General features: G+C 47.4%; 1 long non-coding RNA gene across 1 annotated transcript in view; it reads right to left on the bottom strand.

The window, feature by feature from the left end:
• Window positions 1-18,674, bottom strand: part of LOC137842295 (uncharacterized) — a 34,621-nt gene that overhangs the window by 2,868 nt on the left and 13,079 nt on the right. The gene's annotated exons all lie outside the window — the stretch shown is intronic.

The raw sequence follows: 18,674 nt of genomic DNA, 5'->3' as shown, positions 1-18,674 counted from the left end.
TGTTCTGGCCATGGCCAGGCAAGGCTTTTCTTCCTGCCCTGGGATACTGCTTCAGGAGCACAGGCAGATTACACCAGGCATTTTATAGGCAGGCAGGTTGAAGTAACCTAGCACTATCGGGTGGTAGATGCACACATTGATCACGTAACACTGGGTGGTTTAGGAGCTGCTTCTCCTGCAGCACATCCTACCACCAGCCTGAGCTCTGTGTAGAGGGGAGACCTGCTGGCCACAGCACTGTCCCACCTGGATTTAACCCCCTGCATCCAAGTCAGCCCCTCACTGTGCAAAATGGAGAAACGCCTCCTCTTCCTGTTGTGCCTACCTAGATCCTGAACTCTTCCCTGTGGGTGTCTCTCCCTGAACACGCTCACAGATCTTGGCACCGTGGACTGCCATGCACGTGAGCCCCCCAGGCCAAACCATCCCATAAACAGCAGTAAAGACACGCTGTGCCTCAGGTCTGAAAAAAGGTTGACTTGAAAAGAGGTTAAAAAGGAGATGTGAAGTTGTTTTCTTGCCTTTCAGGGCTGTGTCTACATGAGCCAATTTAATACCTATTACTACAAGTATTAGCGCAGACAAGGCTTAGGTATCTCCACGGAGCCAAATTACATCCCTGAGCTGGCATTTCTTTTCCAATCCTCTACCTCTAATGACTGAATCACGCACTGATCGAGGGGGATACATCTTTTATGATAGCTCAGTCTCCCAGAGGTTTTATAGCCCAAATTTCTGCTGAAACAAACTGTCTGTGGCTCACTGTGCAGCAAAGTGTCAGGGAACATGGACTCATCCCTTGCACCAAAGGTCTGCTGTGGGTGGTAGGGTTGGGGAGGGGACAGGGGCTTCAGGTGTGGGGCTGAGCACCTAGAGAGAGAGAAGCAGAAGTCCCCAGCGGGTGACAAGTTCCGAGGCACTGTGGCACTTACAATAAAGGATGGAGGCATTTCTAAAGCTGGGCTGGCAGCTGGGAGCCCAGCAGTAACTTCAGGGAAAGGAAGCAAGCACCTCCAGAGCAGCTCTGCTGAGGACATGTGGATGTCCCTTGGTCATGCCAATGCAGGGAGCACTCAGGTGGCCATCTCCACCAGGGTCTGCGACCTGCCAGCAATGCCATGGGTCTCCAGCCATCCACCTTCAGAGGGTGGCCCCTTCTGCAGACAGCTCAGACACTTCCCACACACAAAGGATCATGCGTATTTAGACAGAGTCCAACGCTTCTGAAGCACGAGGCAAAGAGCTTGAAGTACTGACCAGGGGCTGCTAAAAGCAGTTAGCATTTGGCTCAGGGCCTGGGCTGAATTTCAGCTGTCTGAGCTCCGACACCGATGTAGGGTCTCCCCGCAGCTCTCTTCCCAGCATCTCCCCCAGGACTCTCCCAACAGCTCGGGATCAGCCGGGTGCTCTCCGCAGGGGCACAGCCCCGGCACCAGCAGCCCCCGTGGCTCAGAGGCAAGCTGGCCGCTTGCTGCTGCATCGGAGCCGGTCTCCTGGAGCCCCATAGGTCACCTCCAGACTTTTAAAAAATGTTTTTAATGACTCGTATCATGTCCTTCAGATGAGGCGTTAAGCCAGGCTTCCCGGAGGGTATCGAGGTGGAAGTTTAAGGCTGCACAGCACTTTTTCAAAAGCAGAAAGGACGCGGCAGCACTGGAGCAGAGTCGGAGGCACCACCGCACTCTCTCCATCAAGCAAGTTATGACAGCACACCCCGGTGTGCCTGAGCTGCTGCCGAACACCTCTAGGCACAATTCCCTGCATGGTCCCCAAGCACAAACAACTAATGCAAAGGTAAAGCACCTCACCTTCGGGAGAGACATCCTCAGAGACACAGTCCTCATCTTACCTGCAGGTTGTTTTGTCTCCTGCAGCACTGTGCAGGCACAGGGGCATCACCAGAGGGTGCTTGGATAAAGGCTGCCTGAATAAACCAGAAATCCCCACTGCAGGAGATGTGATTGCAGTTCTGAGGAGATATGCAAGATCTGTATTATTCAAGCACTTAAAATAGCCCCCACAAAGCCCAAGACTGTGGGGGCCGTTCATTCAGCAGGCTGCATTAGTTCTTGCCCCTCCTCCCCTCCCTGGCAGTACAAAATAGAGCAAATAACAGCAATAATACAGCACTGAAACCTTGGAAGAAAGCAGACATCTGTTGCCCATCAGATATTGCACCTTGGTGACCATGCAGCTCAGTAAGTATGAAAGAGATTACTTACACCTTGACAGCATGGCCACGGCACGTAAATGGGAAGCTTTGTACTCCAGGCTTGCAAAGAAGACCTAAGAACAGCAGGAGAAGTCACCGTTCAGCTGTGAGGATATGTCCGTGTTGCTGCTCTAACTATGCTCCTATAACTGTGGGACACTCACTGCAGAACAGCTGCAGGTTGATGAGGAGCATATGGACCATCTCGGGGAGCCTTGATTCCACCTGGGTGCCATCCATCAGCCAGCATCTGCTGCGGTGCAGGGGCCATCCCGACCTCCCACCCCTGGCAGGAGCTGGGCACAAAGTCGCTGGAGTTGGCTGTGCCTTCAGCACCAAATCTCCAGTGTCAAGGCAAGCCGGATGCTGACCTACCCAGCTACCCGCTCTTTTTAACCTAACTTCGAGATCAGAGATAGCCTTGTCTTTCCTTTGCTCACCTCTCATTTGCAGCCTTTGGGCACTAGGGTACTTTGCACCAGGGTATTTGAGCACTTTGGGTATTTCAGGGTCAGAGCTTGGTAGTTTAAAATACTTGCCCTTGGAGGATTAATCACCAGCTTCAGATTCAGTTAATTTCTCTGGACATTAAGATGGCAGAGGCAGATCACCCAAGCTGGCTAGCTTCTTCCCTGGAGGCCAGAGCTCTCTTCCTCATCCTCCTCAGTTCTTTTGAGGGCACATTAAAGAGAATATTTGCCAGTTGAAGGCTACAAGCAAATAACACTACGGGTAGACGTGGGATATTTGCTTTCCAAGGTGTGGGAGACACTGAGAATAATGACAAAAATGGCAGACCTGTTGTGCTGGCAGCAGAAAGCGTGTGCTCACGGGGAGGTGCTGTGTGCAGGGCTTCCTGGCTCCAGGAGAGGTACGGGGCAGGAGGAGGGACACAGAAAAGGGAAATAAAACAGGGAAAGAAGAAAGCCAAAATGATGGGAAAGGCTTTAGGACATACAGTTCATGGAGATGATGTGTCTGAGTCAGTCATACCTGAAGGAGCCACAAGTTGTTCTCCTTTTGAGGCACAAGTGAATAAATTTTGACTGGAGCTGGGGTGAGGATATAAGAAAAAAAAAAAAATAGTCATGGAATCAGATAATTCCACTTTTGTGTCTTCTTCTGGCCTGGAGAATCTCCAGTACCTGCAGATTGCAAGTCTGTAAGGAAAAATAGTGGACCAGAAACATGCTCTAGCAGCATCTATTTTCTTATGGAAAAAATAAAAGTTGGTCTAGTTTAAATAGAGGCCCCAAAGCTAAGAGTCTCCCCTTCCCACTGCCCAAGCCCCCTGAAACCAGCCTCAAATGATGCAAAAGGCAAATTTCACATCTCATTTTTCTCCCCCAGTCTTCTCCCAGGAGACATGGGAAGCAACCTCTGCGGTTCCAGCCAAGCCTTTGCTCTTTTGCAAGCAGGGCACCAGGGACTTAATCCCCTGTGTGCCCGCCAGAACTGAGACCTCCGCTCAGCTCTCCTGGGCAGATGGCATCACCCTCAGCCAGGGCTGGGCTTGGAGAGCTCTCAGGTTCCCAGTGTCTCTTCTTGGTGCCTGCTCTGTTAGATCCAGCGGATCAAACCCAAGGTGTGCACTGCAGAGTGTGTGTGTGGAAATCTGGCTTCTGGTCTAAACGAGTCTGAATTATGGGCTGCTGACAGTATGCAACACTGATGCTCAAGCATCTTTAAAGAAATGTGGTACTGGTGGGCTCCTTCCCCTCCTCCTTATGGCAAAGCTTCCCCATTCTGCAGGTTCTCATCCCCACATCACCCTACCCCAAGCTCTGCAAATCCCTACCTGTGTTTCTCCAAGTCCTTCTCAGCTAATTGCCCATAAAGATTCAAATCATGAACTGCAACTCAAAGCTTTTCACAGGCATTGGGGGAGTATTAAATGGGAAATTCTAAAACTAAATTATAGTTTCCCCCTGCAAATATTTAAAAAAAAAAATATATCTGCTTTTAATTAGAAAGAAAAATAAAAAAGTGCTTCGGTTGACTACAGGCTCCTTCCCACCTACCACGCACACAGGCTCTGGCCAAGTCCTCACTGGGAACAGAGCAACGAAACCCCACAAGAACTCGTGCATTTACATCGATGGGCTCTGGTGGAGAATGCTGGCACCTGGACAAGCCCAAAAACCTCTGCAGAAGATCCCTGTGTCTCCTCTCCCAGGCAGCACGGGTTCCTGTGGAGCACCTCGCACCTCTCTGCTGGGAAGGTGTGATTTATTTGGCAGCTGGGCTTCCCCTCCCGGGGAGCTTCCTAGTAGATCCGTGAAAGCAAAGGTTACGTGGAGGCAGCTCCAAGGATGAAGTCATCGGCTTCGCTCTGAGACCGGAGATTTTAGCCAAGCCTGATGGTTTCAATAAAACAAAGCTCGTGAGCTCGCTATTTGCCCAAACAGGATGATTTTTTTTTTTTTTATTTTTTTTTCTTGCTGCTGCAGCACCATGCAAGGATTTGGACGGAGGACAGCAGCCCCTGCAATGACTGCCTGGAGCAACAAGCGAGGAGCTCTGAACAGGCTGTGGCTGTGCCTCAGTTTCAGGGGGGATTTGGGGCAGAGCATGGTCCCTTCCCAAAGCCAGGCATTGCTCCACACCTGGCACCAGGCTCGGCACAGCCTTGCACGGCCGGTCGAGTTATCCCCCCTCCTTCTGCATCCCCTCCCTCAGCGCTCAGCTGCTGCCTTCAAGCCTGGCTGCCCAAGCTCTGAGCGTGCTACCTTTGGAAAAACAAAAACAAAAACAAACAAACAAACAAACAAACAAAACGAATGTTCAGTATCACTGTTGGTTATCGTGGCTCATTGGCAGGATGGAGAGGAGATGTGTGTATCCACGCAAACAGAGAATTTCCCCAAAGCAGAGGTGCAGATATAAACACACAGCATACACTGCTAAATAATGGATGCACAGCTGAGCTGCAGCGTGCACAGAGCAATGCAATCTGTTGTCTTTTTGACCTTCTCACAACCCACTGCCCACTAATCCATCTCCCCCGAGACTTATTCCCAAATCCCAGCATGAGAACCATTTCCATCTGATCCTATTGGGGATGGGGAAAGGCAACGTGAAATGTTCCTCCCTCAGCAAAAGGCACATCCACAGCCAGAACTGCATCGGCTTGAGGGTCTCACAGGCAAAATTTAGTCCAGGTCTCTTTTTCATGTTAATTGAGCATTTGCTTTTAATTTCGGGAGGTTCTGAGTTAACACACTTTGCATTTTTCTGTATTCATATGTAATTACATGCTGTTATGCTAACTTAGGCCAGATCCACATCCAAGTGAAATGAGCATGAGTATCTCCAACTTCAGTCAGAAAACAGAACTCCAACCCTCACAGAGCTGATTAAATAGTTAAAAAAACAATCTTGAAAATATTTTTGTGAATGAAAGTGGTTGGCTGTGACTCACTAGCATTTGGAAAACCACAGGGCATTTGGGAAATGTCTGCAATTCCCAAAAGCTTCACACAAGTCAGCATGAATTAGTATTCACCCCAAATTTCATAGTCTGTTATTCATTGCTCCCTAATTTAAAACAACATGGAAATAAAAAATGATGCCATGCAGCTTAGGTGACCAGTCCCAGACCGTGTAAATCTGAATTATGAACACCACGCGCTCAGAGGACGTGTCACAAACTGCCCGTGGATAGCAGCTTTCCAGCCAAAGCATCTGACGAGTAATTATAACCAAAAACTCTGAGCCAGAAATGGTTCCTGAACAAATCACACACAAGAAGCAAGACCTGTGAGCGAGCTCATCCTACCAGCCACAGCAATACCCAAGCCCCAGGATCAGGTCCATAATTTGCTGAGTTTATAAAGCTCGAGGGCCCCCTGTGCTGGAGCCAGAGGGATGCCCTCCACATGTTCTGATCTCTCATAAGGTTTCCAGGGAAATAACAAAACAAACGTCCTCAATCTACCCCAGTTTGGAGGGTGGAGAGAAATTCGACATGGTCTGTGTATGTGGGGAAGGGGGTATAAGTCACTACAGTATATAGGACTGGCTCCCAGCCAGTCAAAAATCAGTATTTACATGAGTTATGATTTAATTTCATCCTGAGACCTGCAGAACAAAGGATTCTTTCAAAGGAAAGACACCAAGGCTGTGAGAAATGCCAGATCAAATTTTTTCCACCAGAAAAATCTAATTTTTGATCATATTTGGTGTGACTGGTCCTTTAGATGACCTCATAACACGGATTACAGGTTTGGATTGTTTTATCTGCCGAGAAGCTTGCCCTGCTGTCTCAGCTGTGCTCCAGCACTTACGGTTGCAAGGCCTGAAGTATACTCCACCTCCCAACAACAATCCTTAGAAGGCACACGAATAATTTTTCTGCAGCTCTCTCATCCCTGAGAGCACTTACTGAGCTCCAAGAAGCATTATAAGGATCAGGTAATTAATAACAAACCTAGAAAGCAGAAGAGCATTATTTCTGTCAGGCTCCCATGCCTCAGTTTCCTTGGCTTTGAAATGCAATAGCTACACTGCTATTCAAACAGCAAACATTTCTAGTAATTAACTTGCCTGTAGCAATTTTCTTTGCCCATTATACTAAAAGGTGGGCACACCTGCCCCAATTTAAGGGGTCAGGCTCCACGCAGAGCTGAGCTGCAGGAGCTGTGGTTGCAGGGCTGGTGCTGGGCTCCTCCGAGCCACCCATCTGTTAGCCAGAGGGAGAGAAACTGAGAGGGAGCCGGAGCTGGGAGGTCACAGCCAGTCCCAAAAGCAAAGTGTTGGCCCATTTTGGGGACAGGGTGGGTTACCCTGCCAGGGAGGGTCCCACTGGCTTCACCCAGGGCAGCTGCCTGGGTCCCACTGGCACAGCCAGCCTCTGCAAACTGTGTTAATAAGGGTTTAGTCGTAATTAAATCAAACCAAGCTATTCCAAAGAGGAACAAGGGCATGGTTTCCTGCACAAATGGATCTAATTGGTTGAAATATCACACCCTCAGTTAAACAGGTGCAGCTTCATTTACAAAATGCCACAATTCCCATCAGAAAGACAAGCTCTGCTTTTAGACCTGCTAGAAGAGCTGGAAGTAGACAAGCTTTGGGTACAAGAGCTCTTCTGCTCTGCCCAAAATCTGACACAGAAGCAATTTCCATATTCTTATACACTTAGGATGACAGCACCAGCAAGGGCTGCACAAAAATTATGGGGGCAATAAAGAGTTTGCATGCCATATCCCTCCAGAAAGTGGGTATGGCTTCATTTGGACTGGCATTCCCTTCCAAGCACATGAAATTATCAATACATGTGATTTCCTTATCTCTTAAACAGAAATATATTTTTGGCACTTTTATTAACTTTGGTTCTCCCAGAACAGTTGGAACTATTCTCTTGTAAAACCAAATTACTACAATTTCACATTTTAATTTCTTTTTATTTTTTTAATGGTAAAAACTTTCAGTTTTAGGATGAAGACGCTGAATCTTGAGCACTGCTTCCCACCTGTCTGATTGTATTTATGGATGAACTCTAAACAAAAACTGAAAAAGTAAACTCAATTTTGACCATTTTGAACCTTGTTCTTGATCCGTTCCCATCTCAGGGTGTGGTGAAAGGAGCTCTTTAGCTCCTGAGAGGTGTGAATGTTCACTCCTGTTAGGTGATATTTCAGTACCATTAGTTACTGTATTTGCTTTGAAATAGCTGCCATGACTGATTGTTTATTTCCCAACCCAACACTCCCTGGTGCTCACACAGACCTCTTTGAAGTGTTGCTTTTGCCACATAATGCTTCCTTTCCTCTAAACTGTGTAAAGCCCCCAGGAATAGGGCAGAGATTTGTTATTTGTCTACAGGGGAAAATGGGTTTTCATAGATCTTATTGCATTTGAGAGGCAGAAAAAAATACCATCTTCTGCATTTTCCTAGTCTATATATGTATTGAAAACAAAATAAAACAACAACAACAACAAAAAACTCCTTTATAATACTTAGAGATGATATCTAAAGTGGGTTTGGGTGAATAAAACCTTTTGCATGGCCAGCAGGTTTTGCAGCTCTTGCATAAACAAAGTGAGAGCATGCCCATGCCACCCCACTTGCTGGGCTTGGTTTTATATTTAATTACATGACATTAATCAGCCTTTGGAGGGCTTATATATTATAAGACATATCAGAGTGCTCACACGCTTGCCTGAGAGCAGCCACCAGGACACTGGTGCAAAGAGATGCTGAGACCCTAGAGCCAATGGGGCTGAGGGGCAGGGAGGGACAATGTGCTCTTATCCAGACCAAGGGGGCAAAACCCTTTTGGCCCCCAGGACAGAGGATGCTGTGGGTCCCCAGATCTACCTGAGAGCAAGCCTGAAGCTTTTCTCCCAATCCACATCACCAAATCAAGTCACAAAGTTCATGGCTGCATTAGGAACTATTGTGTTGAAACCAGACTTTCCGAAATAGTCAAGCCAGGAGCCATCCAGCATAAACTCCAGCTGCTCCCACGATTTGCACCAGTGCCTCATTGAAATCTGCTGAGTGGATGTAAAAAAAGAGCCATCAGCTTGCGCAGCCTTGCCCGTAGCAGGAATCCCATCCGGACAGCAGCACCTTAGCTGGGGCTGGGTTTCCAGCCGGCGCACGTTGGCACCGCTCCATTGCTCTGAGCAGAGCCACGCTCGTTCGCATCACCCGAGGATCTGACCTCCGGGAGCTGCTGCCTGCATTTACCAGGTGAGTGCATTTCATTCTGGCAAGCGGCTGCTGCACGCCAGTTAACAGCCTTTTCTATGCATAGCCTGATGCTGACTGCAATCATCGGAGGAGATAATGTCATACATTAGGGCCTGAGCCTCACTATGACACCTTTATGCAGTTAAAAAGCCTGTTCTATATATGCACCCAGATAAAAATGTATATTGTAAAGCAATGAGGGGGGCTAATCTCATTATGAGGAAGTGTCTTACAACCTGTTCAAAATGCGGTGTGAGAGTGATAAAAAAAAAAAAAAAAGGATAATTGTGTGGAGCCTGATTTCCATGCAATGAAGAGGCAATATCAGAAGGGTGCATTACAGGCAGGACATCAGCTGAGCCATTCCCAAATCCTCCCTGTTAGCCCTCACTACGTGAGTCCATTTTCCCCACTGCCCTCATGACACCGACCTCAGAGGAGGGCACTATGGGTGCTGCAGCAGGGCAGGAAGGCAGAGAGATGGGCAGAAATTTGGGAAGGCAGAATGAGAGCTGAGCAGCCAGAAATGGGGCAAGATGCCTGGGTCCAGTGCAGGAGGTCCAGGTTAGAGAAGCCACCAAGTTAGGTGGGGATGGGTCGTGAGAGGCTGAATTAGGGACATCAGAATCATGGAAAACTGGGAGATTCTTGGACTTTGCAGAGAAAAAAAAAAAAAAAAAAAAGTACACAATTATAAGGCTCAAGACCTAGCTGAGGACAGCTGCTTGTCAGCAGGAATGGGTTGAAGAGAGTGAAGGTCTCTCAGCGCCTCGCAGCCTGCACACCACCTAGCAAAGCCCAGGTGCCAGATGCATTAATTCTCTGTCCACACACAGGGAATGGTGCAGGAAGCAGCTCTCATTTTCCATGAGGTCAAAACCCTAAGACTACTGGACGGACTGGTAACAAGAGCAATTGGGTGACCACAAAATGATGGGGTTTTACTGCTGGAGCACACCTGGTTCTTAAGCATTCATGATGTGGTCTGATGCTGCATGGTCTGCCCTCTCCAGTGTCTGCAGCTGTTGAGGAGTGATCCCACATGGATTACAGGTTCTTGCTATGAGAAACTGCAATGTGGTTTGATAAACACCAGCAAAGCAAATCAGCCCTTTATGACAAAAAAAAAAGGCATCTGAAAAAGTGCATAATGGGGCTGAAAGAAAGCAGTTTGCAGGACTGTGCTCATTTAAAGTGGGGCGATGTGCCTGTTGCTTTGCTTCAGAAGGCCCATGAGTGGGGAGGAAGGCAGCGACACCAGTTTCTGCTGTGGACATGGTGATAGTGGAGCCTTCCCTGCAGATTGCAAACACAGGGTTTGTCCTCAACATTTGTGATGAGCTATGTGCCTAGTTGAAATTCTTTATCACATCTTCCACCATCCTTATTCTGATTTTAATCTTCAACTACTATGCAAACACGAGTGTAATCGGTAATATCTGGGCTGAGGATCAACTTGTTTTAAATCATCCTCCCTGAAGGGAAGCATGCAGTGTTGCCCTGACGTACAGCAGCACCGAGACTGGTCCTTGTGTAGGAAAGGTACAAAGCTGGGCACCCAAATCCTGTTGGAAATGACCTGTATATCGTGATCTCACAGACTGTGGCTTAATTGCAGAGCTGTGATGCCTGAGATAGGGCAGATACAGGGTCTGCATCTGATACAGGGGAAGGAAAACATCTGCAGTGGAGAAGCCGGGTGTGCTACCACATTTACTTGTCATTATGAAGTGCAGCAGAGCAGGTAAAACCATTAGATATTTGAAAATTAGTTAATGCTAGGATGCAATGATTTGGGCATTTGTAATGCTGCTTTAAATTGGATCAATATTTTCCAGTTCATTTTACTGTAGATTTTTAACTTTGCTAGTGCGCCTGGGATGCATGCTAGGAGCAGCAGGTAAGCCAGCAGGCACAAGAAAGATTTCTGCTGGGATGTGACCAATTGTATCTCAGGAAGTGCGTTAGCTTCTGGAAACTCGCTAGGCTCCAGCTCTTTTATTCAAGAGAGCTTAATTGTCATCCAGGACAACTGGGACAACCTCTCAGGGGCTTGTGTTGACAGAACATTAACTAACACAGAAAGCTCTGGGATCCCATGGCATGATCCATCACTGAGTAAAGACAAGTTGCCTGTATCACATAGGATGAATTCATAGAGAAGCCAAATCATTAGCATAGAAAGGTCATCGGCTTGTCTGTCATTATCGTGTGAGGCAGATAGTCTATAATGTGGGCAGGAGTTCCCCACGGAGCAGCAATCAGCCCCTCACTACACTATTTCATTTCTCTCTTTAAAGCCGGTGAAGAGCTTTCTCATTGAAATCTGCAGCTGTAAACACCTAAGAGGAACTGTATAAATCTTGGCTACTTCTCTGTTCTTTATGTGAGCAAGAATATCCTGATATAAAAGTTCCTTACATGTGTATTTCTGATATTACGGAGGCCACAAGACTAAAAGATATGAAACGGACTCTGTATTGCTTGTAGTGGAATAAGATTTCAGTTTTATATAGCAGAAGTCTGCATCTGAAACAAAAACTGTCATAATTTTTGTGTCATGTAGTTTAACCACGTGGCTGTAGATGTCCACCAAATGCCAACACTACCACTTCCCCCAGCTGTATCTCCCAGAAGGTCAGGTTAATCTTCCCAAGCAAGCACTCACTGGACAATTCTTATCTCATCAGCCAACCTGCTGAATCTGCAAATAACATCAAGAAAATGCCCCAAAACAAAGAATATTTTGGAACTGGACAAAAGTCAATCATTTCACTCCATCAGCACTGATCATATGGTTTATGTCCTTTCATTTCAAACTTGGGTATAATGCCACGTGGCACTTAAAAAGCCATGGTCTGTGAGTACTGTGTTATTGTCAGGGCAGCGAGTGCCCCGTAGGTGAGAGCAGCACAGCAAGGGGAGCCCACGGGGCTTTGCAGGTTCTCCACTCTTTCCCGTTATCTTTGTCCAATTTCACACCACTTCCAGAGCCCAGAAGGTGAGCTGCTCTCTGCCATCTCCACCACCCACTTTTGCCAGCACCCGATTTCTGGGCCAGAACACCTATGCCCTCTCCTACTTCAAGTCCTTGGCTGCCCCTCCACAGCCAGGCGCAGAAATTCATTGGTATTTTGTACCTGGACAAACAAGTCATAGAGTGTCCTTGAAGCACCGTCTTGGGCAGCTCTCCTTGCTCTGAGCACCAGCTCACTGCTGCTTGGGCTTTCACCCGACCCAGAGCGATCACGCATGAATAAAGCCACATATTTCAGCTGGTCTAAAAGGTCAGGTTGAAAACTTGACCCTAACCACCACTGACGCATGGCTATAGTGGTAGTATTTCACAGACTTTATGGAAAGACCTTGGAGGCTTTATAGTGCATGCTGTCAGAGGCAAACTGTCCTGCCTGCCTTTGTGATAACCTTGCCAGCAAACAGATCTATAGCACCTCATATTATTTCATTTCAGAGGTGCCCATTCAGAAAAGAGGCCCTGAAAATCCATAACAATTGAAATATAGTAGAACTTGAACGAAGGTCTTGCCAGCTTGAGAGATGACCTGCCATGTTCAAAATTAACCTCACCCCAGGTGTGTGCTGCTCGGGTTACAAGTGTTGCTCTGAACCATTGAGATTTGGAGTTTAAAAGAAAGAGGAAAATGTTCGCAAGATACAACTAACAGCAGGGTAGCCTGGACAGGAACAAGGTTTATGCATGAACAGCACACTGGCTGGCAGGATGGGTGAGTGAAGTCAGACAGATGGGTTGGACTGGAGGATAAGAAGGGCAGAAGGAAGAGATACGATCATTTGACTTATCCCCATGACTAAAACAAGTCTGGTAAATATCACTCTGAAATTCCTCTGGTGAGATCATACATATTTCCATGAGGTCAGTTCAGCTCTGAGAAGAGTCAGGACAAAATCCCTGCCCCACTGAAATAATTGGGAAAATTCCTATTGATCCCAATAGAGTCAAATTTCCAAGATGATTTGGGAAGAATGAAAAAAATCCATGTTTTTTTTTTTGTGTATGTTATAAGCATAATTGCATCCCTGTTCCTGCCTAGTGAGCAAGGGCTGGTTGGGTGTGCAAGCTCCACTAAATGCTATCTGCATTTTATGCACAGGAAAGGTGACCCATTGCTTTGCCTATTAATAGATCTTCTACCTGGAAATGTTTCCATAAGCCAGCTAAAAAGTTAGCGAGCTTTGTCTGGTCGGAGCTGCACCAGTTGACCTCAGAGTGTTATTATCAAAGGGTTTTGCAAACCTACTGCAGAACAGCTGTGTGATGTGCTTATACCACTTTCGTCCTAATTGACAATGACTACAAACAGGCTTAGCCTAAGCCGAAATAAGCACGGGGGGAAGCCACGCACAAGGCTGTGCGCAATGGAGCTGATCCCAGCTGTGCTCCAGTCGGGTTCCTGTGGGCGCTGTGGGTAAAAGGCAGAGGTTGCACGAAATGCACAAAGCCAACATGGAAGGATGCTGGACAGGCTGTGAGTAATCAGCTGGAGATACCCACTTTTAAAGGCTATGAGGAAAATTGGCTGGCTTGGTGTATGAGCTGTCTTCAAAAGACAGAGCCAATGCTACTTGAAACTTTTTTTTTTTTTTTTTGTTAATGCAAGTTCATCAAAATGGAAATTTTCTAGAGGAATGTGTCCACTTCAACAACAGCTGAGTCTGAAAACGTGCTGAAAGAAAAAGCTCAGTGGCAACAAACCCTTCCAGCTTGACACTGCTGTACCAGAGTAGGCTGAGTTAGCTTATAAATTATTTTTTGGCTTCCCAACCACAGCCTGCCTTTTTATCATTGGAGGCAATGTGCAGCAGTCCAGTCCCCTTGAAACAGAAGCTCTGATAGACATAATCCCCTTTCTAATTCACTTTGGCAGAAAGATTTGGAAATGTTCTACCTAGAGCCTAAGTCTGGGATAATATTTTTCACTTCAAACGTTTGGATGCAAAACCTCAATTCCTGCGCTCTCTGGGCAACCCAACTGGCCCAATCCTGCACTGACCCAGCAGACGGACGCAGCTGGTGCTGTGCTTTGCCGAAGCCACCACAGGTCCGGCCACTTGCACCAGGCACCCGCCGTGCTGATGGCCCTGTGACACCGACAGCAGCAGGGACGAAGCGCCTGAGGTACTTCCAGTACCACCAAATACTGGAAAATACGATGGAGAGCTGGCTTGATTTTTTTTTCCTGTTTCTTCTATATTAACAAAGGGGTGGGGGGGTGGGGGAAGAAACCTAAGTAATGGATTTTTTTTCTGCTTCATTTTACTCCCACCTTCTCTGCCCCCTGTAATCTGATTTTTTACACCTCATTTATGTGTTTTTATTCAGCTCATCTTTGTGTTTTCTTTTTTTTCACACCTTTGGATCAGCTCTCTCCCCATGTCTGGCACCTGTGATTATATCCTTCAGCTTCACAATGCAGACTTGCAGAGCAGCATTTAATAACAGGGAGGCTTTGACTGACTGGAGCTTTGATAATGGTGGTGGGAAAGGCACAATCACTGCCTTTTCAACAGTATACTTTGCGCAGAAAGCCTTCGACAGTGTCACAATCTGATAAAAAATCCCAGATTCCACCCATAATTATACCTTCTCTCCTTTACCTATCCACCTTCTTTTCAAAACTAAGCTATTGTGGGTGACACCAGCCTCCTGGGAGGTGGGGGTGGTGGGACACAACCCCAGAGAGAGGCAGCGAGGAGACAAAACTTCCATTCACTGTGGTTTTCCCTCGGCCTCTCTGTCTGCCCCCGCTCACACGTGCCTTGGCTTTTTCCAGCAGTCACCTCGTGCTTTGCCATGGGCAGGCCAGCTCTGCCTGTGAGATGATGAGGCTTTAGGGTGAAAAATGTGATCCAAGTGGTGGCTTTGATGGTAAGTTAGTGGAAAAGGAAACTCCGAGGAAGCCTGGAGGGTTTCTAATAAATCTGAAGTGACTTGCCATGTGGAGCTCAGGCACGTGTCTCTAGGGCAGCTTCACAGCTGAGGCTAGTCCTATACCTCCACACAGCCTTAAACTGCCCCAAACAGTTCATAAATAGGTAACACGGCCCAAAGCTCTACAGAGACATCAGTGCCAAACCCTAGGAGCCAGAGGCTGAAGAGCATCAAATACCTCCAGCAGTACCTTGGGGCATCCCACTGCTTTTGGAAACATCTGAAGATGTGAGGACAGGGCCAGGAGTGTGCCCCCAGTCCTCACTCCTCAGAAACTCATCCACACGTTGTGAAAATGGGAGTTGAGATCCAACCCCTGAGTCGCCTGATCTAATCTAAACCAGCTCCAAGTCTGGATGCTGATGGTTCAGGACGTGGGTTTGAAACGCTGTCAGCTCTGCATTTCTCTGCTCAGTCCCTGCGCCTTGACTCACTGAATTTCCAGTAAGCTGGGACACCGCATCCATCAGCGCTGGCAAAGGGCCAGTGTTGTGAAATGGTTTTTAAGATGCGTCCTTGGGAAGAGATTCAAGTCCCAGCTGGCCTGGCCCGCATGGACAGGGCACACCTTATTTCAGATGGCTGGTGAAGCAGGGAACTGAGCAAATGCCCAGGAAGGTTTTAGTGATGGGGTTACCAGCAAAAACTCCTGCCTAAATAACTTATTAAAAAAAAATACAGCTCACTGTTGTGATGGTCCCTGCTGCCTTCTGGCAGGAAGAATGGCTCCTGCGCCCTGGGGTGTGATCAATACAGCACTAACAAGCCTGGACAGGTTCACTATTGATAAGGGGAGGGTGCCTGGGGCTTGCAGTGCCACAGTACAAAATCCCAACTCATACAACAGCACAGCACAGAGCATCACCCAGCAGCATGACCAACAGGTCTACGGTGGTTATCAGCACCACGGCTGCTCCTACGTGACACAGGAGCAAGCAAGCAAGACAGGCTGGCACGGTGCAGCACCCCACAGTATTTGCCCTGGTTTATGGCCAGACTGACAGCCCTATGGCAAATATCAGCATCTGTAGCTGGGCTAGGGGAACCGCTGGGGGAAAACAATAAGCATTTTTTTCTGCTGCTGCATTCTTTTAGGCTGAATGAAGCATTTTCTTTCTATTCGAGTTCATTTTGAAACAATGCATCAAAAAGAGACCCCCAACTATCATTGCAAACAGAATCCATCTGGGCTACATGTACACTTGAGCTCTTACTTTATAAAGTAACCTTTTTTAAATAGATTTGAGCATTTGCTGTATTATAGCTAAGGCCATACAAATTCTTTTTGGGTAAAGGATGGATTTGCCAAAAAAAAAAAAAATCAAGTTGTGCAATACAGAAATCTAAAATATGCCAATATCAACATGGGCATTACAATAAATACTGTTGTTCAGTTCAAATGACTCTAGGCACAATGTTCCTACTTGATCATCTTTTATATTTACCGAAATTTAACTTTGAGCTATAGCTGTTCCCCTCTATTCCCCAAACACTTTATTTCATTGAATAAGACGTTTCCAGTAAACCTGTAACTACTTGTTGTCATTTAATCAGGAAAAGAAAGGGGGGGAGCTTACCCAAACCACTGCACTTTGCTTAGCCAGCAAGTCCAAAAGAAATTTGTATTTCACAGTTTTAACAGGAGCTCTTATTTTAAATAATAAAGTGAAAAAGGAAATACGTGCTCTTAAATTGCAAGTAGCCTAAGCAGCAGAATATCGGAGCAGTGAAACAGAAATACAGCGATCTCATTTCTCTCTGTATAGGGATGGGACTGACCTGCAGCGTGGCTGCCCCGCTCGCGGCCCTAAATTAGCAATCACCCAGCGCAGCCATGAAGAAGGACGGGGATGTCAGGAAGCCAGACAGACGCTCATTGCGCAAAGACAAGAGTACGGAACAGCTCCGCGGTAATCACCATCTTTGTTATCCTATTGTGCTATTCATTTTGGGGGAATCATCTTTTTACACTTTATTACACAGTGCTCTGTCTTTCCCCATTAAAATCAATGGCAGACATAGGAGGCAGCCTGTTTTGTTATGGTCTTCCAGGCAGCTCAGACACTTCTGGGAATCAGGAACAGAAGAATAATGCGTTTCAATAAGCAGCTTATCGACCAAGTAGGAGTTAAGTGAACCTGTGGTGTACTTCTGTAGTTTCTCTCCTCTCACATGATTATTGCACTTTACTCGTGCTTTGCTTTTGTTCCTTTGGCAATCGATACCTCGCACCGACCTGCCCGGCCCGCTGCCCAGCACCAGGGGTGACGGAGGGGAGCGGACAGAGGGTCTGCTCCTGTCTGTCCCACCAGCCCCCTCCTCGCTGACATCTCATGAGCTCTGGCTGCTGCCGGAGTCACCCACCTCGAGTGCCAGGTCGCCTGGTTCCCGACCAAAGCTCAGCTCATGGCCCCACTGCACAGGGAAGCAGGGGCAGCCGCGTGAGTTTCAGGTCAAGTATTTCCCCTGAGAAATGCAGGAGCAGTTGTCAGTGCTTCCTCCTAACCATTATGGAGGATTAAAATAGAGGCACTGTAAAGAAAATTGCAGGACAAAAAGCACAGAGACAAAAAGCATAGTCGGGGTACTAGCAGTCAGGCAGTTTTTTCCAAGCTTGAAAAGGAGAAGCCCAGCAAGGAGCAGCAGGGAAGTCATGGTAGAGTCAGACCTAGGACATGATGGACCTTGTATTTTCCATTTGGCAATGGACAGATCATCTTTCAGACCTTCACCAGGACACCAGTGTCACAAACTGTGCCTGATGGAGCGCTCCCAGGTGGTGAACCCAAGGGCAGGTCTCTGCTGCATGCAGAGCTCTGACCACGATGCCCTGAGCCACGCTCCTTGCCACAGGCGTCCTGAAGCAGAGGAAGGAGAAATTCATCGCATTTGTGCTCCACTTCAACGGGAGAGACCCTGCAGGCTTGGGCACCCAGACACAAGGCCGTGGGACCTGCTGGCTGTTAAGCACCCCCTGCAGGTAACAGGTACCAGGTATCCCACATATCACAGATACTGCCTCTTTCTCAGAGGTTTCTCTCTTTAATGCAATTATCTGATGCATTTTTCAACAGTTGTGAACAATGCGTGGCGTTCACAAAGACAGTAAGTATCCACAGATTAGAGCCTGTACCCTGCAGCTTCTTCACATTTTGCAAAATAGCAGTAAAAATAATATTTGAGCTGAGGCCAGGGATCATTTTCATTGACCAAGAGAGCTAGAGGTGAAACCACGCCATGGGTTTCTCCTGTGCACAAAAGCTGCTCCTGTGCATATGGTGTGCATAACATCTGCTGCGCAGGGCACCTGCCGTGGTGCAGGAACGGGCGTGTGGGAAGATTTTAATTACTCACCATGGCAACCTACATTAACAGCTATCATCCCCCATAATAAGCTGGATCGGTCCTTCTCCCACAGCCACAGGAACACCTGCACGAAGGACACTGCACTGTAGATGTGCTCTTGGGCACCCAAGGACCTGCGCCACACAAACCTGCCCCATCCATGGCGGAGCTTTGGTCTGACCGTCCTGGCTGGGTCCAGGGGCATCCTACTACATCCATCCCAACCCCACAGTGCTTCCTATACAATTGCACCTCCAGCTGCTGAAATGTCCTCGTCTTGCTGTAAGGTGAACAAACCTGTAGGGATTTCAGGACAGTTTATCCTGAACTCATTGATCTCACCCCATTGATCTGAAGTTTGGAATAATTTGGAGCAAAACCTCTTCCATCAGTGTCAGGGAGTCAATGGAACAAAACGTCAGCTCCCTCCTCGAGCAGACCCCTCT

The sequence above is a fragment of the Anas acuta genome, chromosome 19 (genome assembly GCF_963932015.1).
Source record: "Anas acuta chromosome 19, bAnaAcu1.1, whole genome shotgun sequence".
NCBI classification, from domain to species: domain Eukaryota; kingdom Metazoa; phylum Chordata; class Aves; order Anseriformes; family Anatidae; genus Anas; species Anas acuta.
This window is presented reverse-complemented; position numbering and strand designations above follow the sequence as displayed.